Genomic DNA, 7,713 nt, shown 5'->3' on the forward strand with positions numbered 1-7,713 from the left:
ACGTCTACCACTTGTTACTTAGGTTTTTTCGAGGTATAATATTACTACTGTTTTTTTTCGAGGTTAAAAAATTTTATTTATATTTAAATACAAAGTTTATTTTCAATAGAATAAAAGATTGAATCATAAAGAATTACAGAGGTAACAGTACAAAATACAAATATTTTATTAAAATATTTAAACCCAACAAGGGAATACAAGGTATTTAAATACAAAGTTTATATATGTATTTTAAAAGATTTAATCGCATCGCAAAGAATTACAGAGGTAACAATACAAAATAAAAATATTTTATTAAAATACATAAATTTTTCTTGTCAAAAAACTTGGCGTGACTTGAATTTCGGGAGAGTGATTGGCCATCGGCGACCTACGTCATTGTGCGCACGGCAAAGTTTCGTTTGACGATCCGACGAGATCGTTGCTTGTTTTCGATCGCTCTGTTTATAGCATGGATCTTTTCTTTGTGTAAGAGCGGTTGGTTGACTTTGTTGTTGCCGAGCGAATGTCAGCGAACTTTCCGGAAAGCGAATGATAGAAAGATCCATGCTATACTGAACATTAACACGACTAATTTAATGCGATTTCTTTAATGCGAGATTTCTTTGTTGCTGAAGGCGTGCGAACACAGGCATGCAACCAAACGCGATTTTCGTGATTATCGCAGTTTCAAACATTATGTTATATCTCATTATCTTGTTATCTAATTATAGCATGTCGTCGATGTTACAAGGGGTGAAAATAAACATGACATGTATACATTATGTAAGGATAATATTGTTTTTTCCGTCATCACCGCTGTGCGCGCGATAGATTCTTAATACGCAAACTATTTTTTTTATCATTCAAAAACTAAGCTTTAAACTTTGGAAAAGGAAAAGTTGTCTTAGAATTAAATCAGAAATATGACATTTCAAGCGACAAACTTTAGTCTTAATTACTCTATATATATGTAGATCGAGTATGTGTATAGATAGGTATATAGATACTTTACTCATACATATATCGTGCTCTTTACTGCTGCTCTCAGAACGTCTTGAGATTTTGGCTTGACAAAGGGGTGGACGGCTTCCGAGTAGATGCGGTGCCACATTTATGTGAGGATGTCAGATTCTTAGATGAGCCACTTACGGGTGATCCAGATCCTGAGGTCTATGGTTACACGGATAAAATATACACGAAAGACCAGCCACGTACATACGAAATAGTCAAAGAATGGCGAGAAGTGTTAAACGAATATTCGGGCCAAAAAGTTATGCTAATCGAGGCTTACACGAATATGACAATGACACTAAAGTATTACGTGTACGGAGCAAACTTTCCCTTTAATTTTGATTTTATTACTGATACAAATCGGGATTCCAAAGCAATCGATTTCAAGAGAGTGATCGATAGATGGACGGTGAACATGCCTGTTTTGAGAGCAACTGCTAACTGGGTGGTAAGTCGAGCAAGAGAAACGTATCTTTCGAATCTAGAAGAATCTCCAAATATTGCTTGATTAAGAACTTGACACTTTTGAGCATATTATGCAATATGCTCTCTTTTTAAAGCATATTACAATTTAAGATGAGTTATTATGTACACATTTTGACTGCTATATTTAAGATTAATAACAAATTTAATCGATAATATAGTTTCACATAATTGTATTTTTTTCACAGACAGGAAATCATGATAATTCGCGATTGGTCACTCGTTACGGACGGCAACGAGCAGAAGCTATAACCATGATAACTCTACTGCTTCCGGGAGTGAGTATAACTTATAACGGTGAAGAAATTGGTATGGAGGACACATGGATCTCATGGGAAGATTGTCTTGATCCGCTAGGTTGTAAAGCCGGCAGAGACGGTTATGAGAAAGGGTCCATCTCGGGATCTTGCAAGAACGCCGTTCCAATGGGACGATACCATTTCGGCTGGTACAGTATTTAAATCAACTTTTAAAATTTTTACGTCAATCTATAAGTTAAATCGACTAAAGCACAATATAAGTTGATTATTATCTGTGGAAACTAATTAAGTAAATTCACGAAAGTAGTTCGTGAAACTAAACTAATTGCAAAATTTAAAACCATCTTTCGTTAATTCAAGTAATAAAACATTTAATTGATTCTTTGACAAAATAATATTTTGCTTCTTATTTTGCAAGTTTATTAATAATTTTAAAGCAAAAGAATATTTAGTGTTATTATTGGCTTTTTTTAAACTTTAATATTGACGAAATTAAATATCGTTTGACCACAATATTTGCGAATAGATTTTATCTCCGAAAATCTATTAATGATTGATCCGTTAACAAACAGCGAGAAATTCTATTAAGTAACTGGTCAGGATAAAAACTGGTTCATATATATCAAACAAACCACGTCTTTTTAATGTTAGTCGCGTGTCATAGCCCGCATATATTAGGAATTAATATTACATGTTTGTAATAAGGTTACGCGTCACATTTTGAGATTACGAAAAGAAAGTGGGTGAAAAATAGAGATGTGCGAACTATTTGATTCAAATTTGAATTTGTATGATTCGAATCCGAATTGTTCGAAAATTTCGAATCTAGATGGTTCGAATACGAATCATACATATTGCTATTTTTATAAAATCATTTCCCGATAATAAGCAAAAGTACGATCATTAATAGGTACATTCAGTAAATGCATTTAACATTACAACTGTTCACGAGTGGCTAAGTAGCAGTCAAAAAGTTTATTTCTAACTTTTTAGATACCCTGTGACTCTATCAAATTGTAAGTAAAAGTTTGAATATACGTAAAAAAAAACAGTAAGCTATGAGTATTGATAATAAAATAAACTATATTATTTTATTTTAATTTCTATATATGTAACTGGATAATGTTATTGGATACTACATTACAATATTTTAATAATTTATCTGTGATTTTCCGTTATTTATATTAATTACTGCGACATTAAATAAAATACATTTTATTATTTAGTTTTATATTAAGTATTTAAATATGTTTCTTTTTGCTTTAAAACGAATTTATATTATGTAATCAATATTATTTCTTCACTCCATTAAAATATTCTCTTATTATCTACGTATTAAAATTCAATCTAATAATAATTATATTGTTAATTAAAAACTATATTTTTAACTCATTCGATTCGCTTCGATTCGAATGAAATTTTGTCGATTCGATTTGATTCAAAAGAGGAAATAAAATTTAATTCGATCCAATTCGATCATCAAAAATCCTTGATTCGCACATCTCTAGTAAAAAATTCTAGATGAAACAGATTGTTTATCAATCGTATTACAATATATTATTGCTATCAGTTTGAATTTGTCATTTGTAATCTTGAAAAGGCAATACGTTCGAGAAACTGTAATAGCACATCATATGTAATATTAAACGCATCGTTATTTGAACGCGACATACATGACTACAGGATTCTCCACAAATCCGAAGACGTGGTTACCGACTAACAAAAACTACGTAACACTTAATTTTGCCGCACAAAAGAAACAGAACAACTCCTACTACGCTCTATATAAAACGGTTTCTGCTCTGCGAAAATGGCCTGGGGTTAAATATGGAACCCTAACAGCGAAATTATTGGGCGATGGTGTTCTCGTTTTTACCAGGTATGATACAAGTATATATCGTAAAATGTAACAAAAAGCATGCAGTTATTCTTTAGCAATATTATTTGAGCGTTTTAGATATTCAAAAAAATATATTTGATCTTTTTATGTGCCACCATATGTGTATATTTGTAATGTTTAATTTTTCTGGCGATAACGTAGCACTTAAAGTTGCAAATTAATATAATAAAAGCATAATGTACTTATTATTACAGGAAAGCTGATGGAGAGCAATCGGTTTACGTAGTGGTAAACTTTGGAAATAAAGAAGAAACTGTTGATTTATCAACGCTTGTAAACGCATCAAATCAATTAAATGTTTATTATGCCACTACGAATGCTCATCATCTTATTGGGTATTTTCTTTCGCATATAGTATATGCTAATTACACGCGTTATGAAATAAAATACATGTTATATAATATTAAAGTGTAAGAGGCGCGTTAAATGTTAATTATTTTCTCTATCTCGAATGTATGCTCATATTTCAATTTTTTTTTTTCAAATATAGAAACATCATTGAAGATGTTCGCACCTTGAAAATTCCCACATCAGGAGCTGTAATATGTACTAATACCATGTAAAACTAGGTGAAAGGCCATGGAAATATATATTCGAACGAGATGTCATTGCGTTTTTCAACGCAATTTTTATAGTTTTCTGAAGATGAAGAGACAGAATTACTCGGTCATTAAGATAATTCTACTGCATCTTTATCATTTTACTTTACTGTTTCTATAACGTTTCATGTAACGCTGCTGTTTCATTGATTGCTGTTCTATATTTATATTATTAATCAATTGAACTCGCATGGAAAAAATAAAACTACGCTCATAGATAACAATATAGGGAACGGTTCAGATAACAATAAAGTATTAGACAACAATAAAGTGTTAGAGAAAATAATGAATAAATAATTATGTTAAAAAAGTAGACACGCTAATGTTAAATGTTTTAAATAAATAAATAAATTTGCATTGTATTTCTACTGTGTATAATATTATACATACTACTTTAATCCTTTATTGCCCTCGTTCAGCAAACGAACGCCCTCGCCATGAACGCCGCGCTTAGATACATCATGCGTTAACACTTTCAAAGTTTACTCTAAAAATTGTACTGTCAAATTTTTGGAAAACAATCATATAAAAATAGTCTAGATGATGCATTTTCAGCATTTTTTATAATTTAAGTGTTTATTTATGATTATTTAATAATAACGTTAACTTTGTTTTACTATAACTTCGCAACCACTCATTTTTTAGGTTTGTATAAATTCTTTTTTTATTTTGATGTGAAAGGAATACACTCTAGAAGTTTGTCCAAGTACTTCGTAAACACCCTGTATATCCATATATTTACATATATCCCGTTAAATAAATCATACTTCTTTCTTTGACCTTTGTGAGCAGTTTTGCAAACGCTTGTTGAGACGATATCTGTGCCACATTTAGTATCATACATTTTGTAATACAGGACGGTTAGAATGGAATTGCCGAAACGGGCAAAACCTGGCGAGTTTTGGGATTATTTTGATCGATTAGGAGATTTGTTGGTAAAGTGCAAGGAATGTGAAAAAGAAATTCGAGTATCTCATAGAAATAACATGAGAAGAACTTTAAGGACACACTTAAGTAGACATGGAATTCTCGATAAATACCGCGGTACACTACCTGAAAAGCTACGGCAATATTACTCGGACTTACCAGAATATAAGGCAAAATGTAATAAATGTGGTAGAATAATATCTTATTTAATACACTCTAAGAATTAAAAAAAACATTTAAGAGAAAAACATAGGACAATAATCCATGAGAGGCAAGATGGGTAAGTACACTTCAAGCAGTTATTAAAGTACTCAAACTTTTAAAATAAATTTAGTGATAAAAGAAGCAATAGCTAAAAAAAATTGAACAATTAAAAGGGCTTCTACATAACAATTACTTGCAATTCCGATCATAAATGTGTTTATTCAATCGTAATAATTATAACTTTTCAATTATTTCGCATATAATTTCAACAAATTTGAATCGCATATATACACGTTCATTTATTACTTACATACATATTTAATTCTTAAAAGAAAAATAATATAATTAAGTTAAAAAATATAATTTTATAGCAGAATGTTTCGAAGATTAAACTTATTTTAATTATTACTGTATGTCTACCGGACTTCGTTACTTTAAACTGTCTTTTGTAAGCACTGCGTGTGATTTAGAATAATTTTAAAAATAATGATAGAATAAAGAAAAATGGAACTGTATGACATAATAGTTAAGCAAATTCAAATTATGTATCCATATTTACATACATCCCGATAAATAAACCGTACTTCTCTCTTCGACCTATGTGCGCAGTTTTACAAAAGCTTTATCAAAACGTAACGAGTTGTGGGATTATTTCGATCAATTAAATTAGAAGATTCACGAATAAAGTGCAAAAAATGTGAAAAAGAAATTTGGATATTTGGATATCACACAAGAAGAACATTAAGGACACACTTAAGTAGACATGGAATATTTCCCGATAAAGACTACAAACTACCTGGCAAGCTACGGCAATATTACTCGGACTTACCAGAACATAAGGCAAGATGAAAAAATGTGATAAAATAATATCTTATTTAACGGACAGTGGGCCTTTAAAACATCATTTAAAAAGAAAACATAGCATAATAATCCAGAGTCAAGATGAGTAAGTACACATTCAAGCAGTTATTAAAATACTAAAATTTCTAAAATAAATGTAATGATAAAACAAGCAATGGCTAAAAAATGTTTAACGATTAAAAGGACCTCTATATAACATTTATTCGCAATTTTGATCATAAATCTGATCCAATTAACGTAATAATAATATTCTTCCAATTATTTCGCATATAATATCATATAAATTGAAAAATTTTAATCGTGTTCACGTTCTTCTATTACATATACACAATCAATTCTAAAAAAAGAAATCTACCTATAAGTTAAAAAATATAATTTTGTAGCAGATGTTTGAAAGATTAAACATATTTTAATTATTACTGGATGTCTATCGAACTTAGCTATTTTAAATCTTCTTGTGCAAAAACCCTACTATCGGGGCAAGTTGGCTACAATGCAGCATGTTCGTATTTCACTTATTACAAAGAAACTATACAGTATAAAGGAGTGTTCCTGGCATGAAAATTTAGAGAAAGGTTCTCTCTATCATATTAGTACTGTTTAATCATGATGATTAGTTGTTTAAAAATTCAAATTCCGAAATTGTGAAAACAGTGCCAACGAGCTTCGGTCTCCTCTAAGTGTGAATTTGACACGTAAAATGGCGCATGGGATATTACACCCTACATGGCCTACATTATACATATATGTCATAAATATTAAACTAATTAATATTTTTTTTGTTTTCTGTTTAATATTGTTCATTGTTGCATACATCTTAAAGTACAATATATTAACAGGTTGATACTTTAATTTTTTTTTTTAATAGTCGGATCTGTACTGGAGGGTTAATTATTCTATATATAAGTACAAAATGAAGACCATTTTAAGATCAATGGACAGAATTGTTGCGGATTCCGATACATATTTGTTAACGAGCTATACCGACTCACGTAAACGAAATAAAGTCGAAACGAACGCTAATAACGAGTAATTATTCACCTTATGTGGCACAACACAAAGGGAAGAATATATTACAAATTTAATATGTATTGACTTTTTATATAAAATTTTCCCTTTAATTTTTGTAAAAAAATTTATATAATTTAAATAAATTTAAACGTTAGGGTAAATATTTCTCTTTATACAGCCAGCCCCAAATGACTTTTGACTGACCTTAATGTTGACCTTGACCTTCAAGGAGTTTATTAAAAAGTTATTAATAAAAGAAGTCTGGAAACTGTAACATAGTTTTCTGACACTGACCACTTTTCCCTGTTTTTTTTTTTTTTTACGTGGAGAAATCTTCTACTACCGGCCATTCGACCGATAGCCCTCTCTTGTAGGAGGGGGAAGACCCCATCGCCTCCGTGAAAGGTGAAGGGAGTGCTGGATTTTTACCGGCTAAAACTCCACGATGGTCCTCACGGTGCCTTGACTGGGGGAG

At 30.7% G+C, this 7,713-nt stretch overlaps 1 pseudogene; it reads left to right on the forward strand.

Moving 5' to 3' along the window:
* Positions 1 to 714: 714 nt before the first annotated feature.
* On the forward strand, positions 715 to 4,597 carry LOC139777286 (alpha-glucosidase-like; annotated as a pseudogene).
* Positions 4,598 to 7,713: the final 3,116 nt, after the last annotated feature.

The sequence above is a fragment of the Temnothorax nylanderi genome, unplaced genomic scaffold (assembly GCF_030848795.1).
Source record: "Temnothorax nylanderi isolate EJ_2023f unplaced genomic scaffold, tnyl_v1.0 TNYL_tig0143_pilon, whole genome shotgun sequence".
Taxonomy (NCBI): domain Eukaryota; kingdom Metazoa; phylum Arthropoda; class Insecta; order Hymenoptera; family Formicidae; genus Temnothorax; species Temnothorax nylanderi.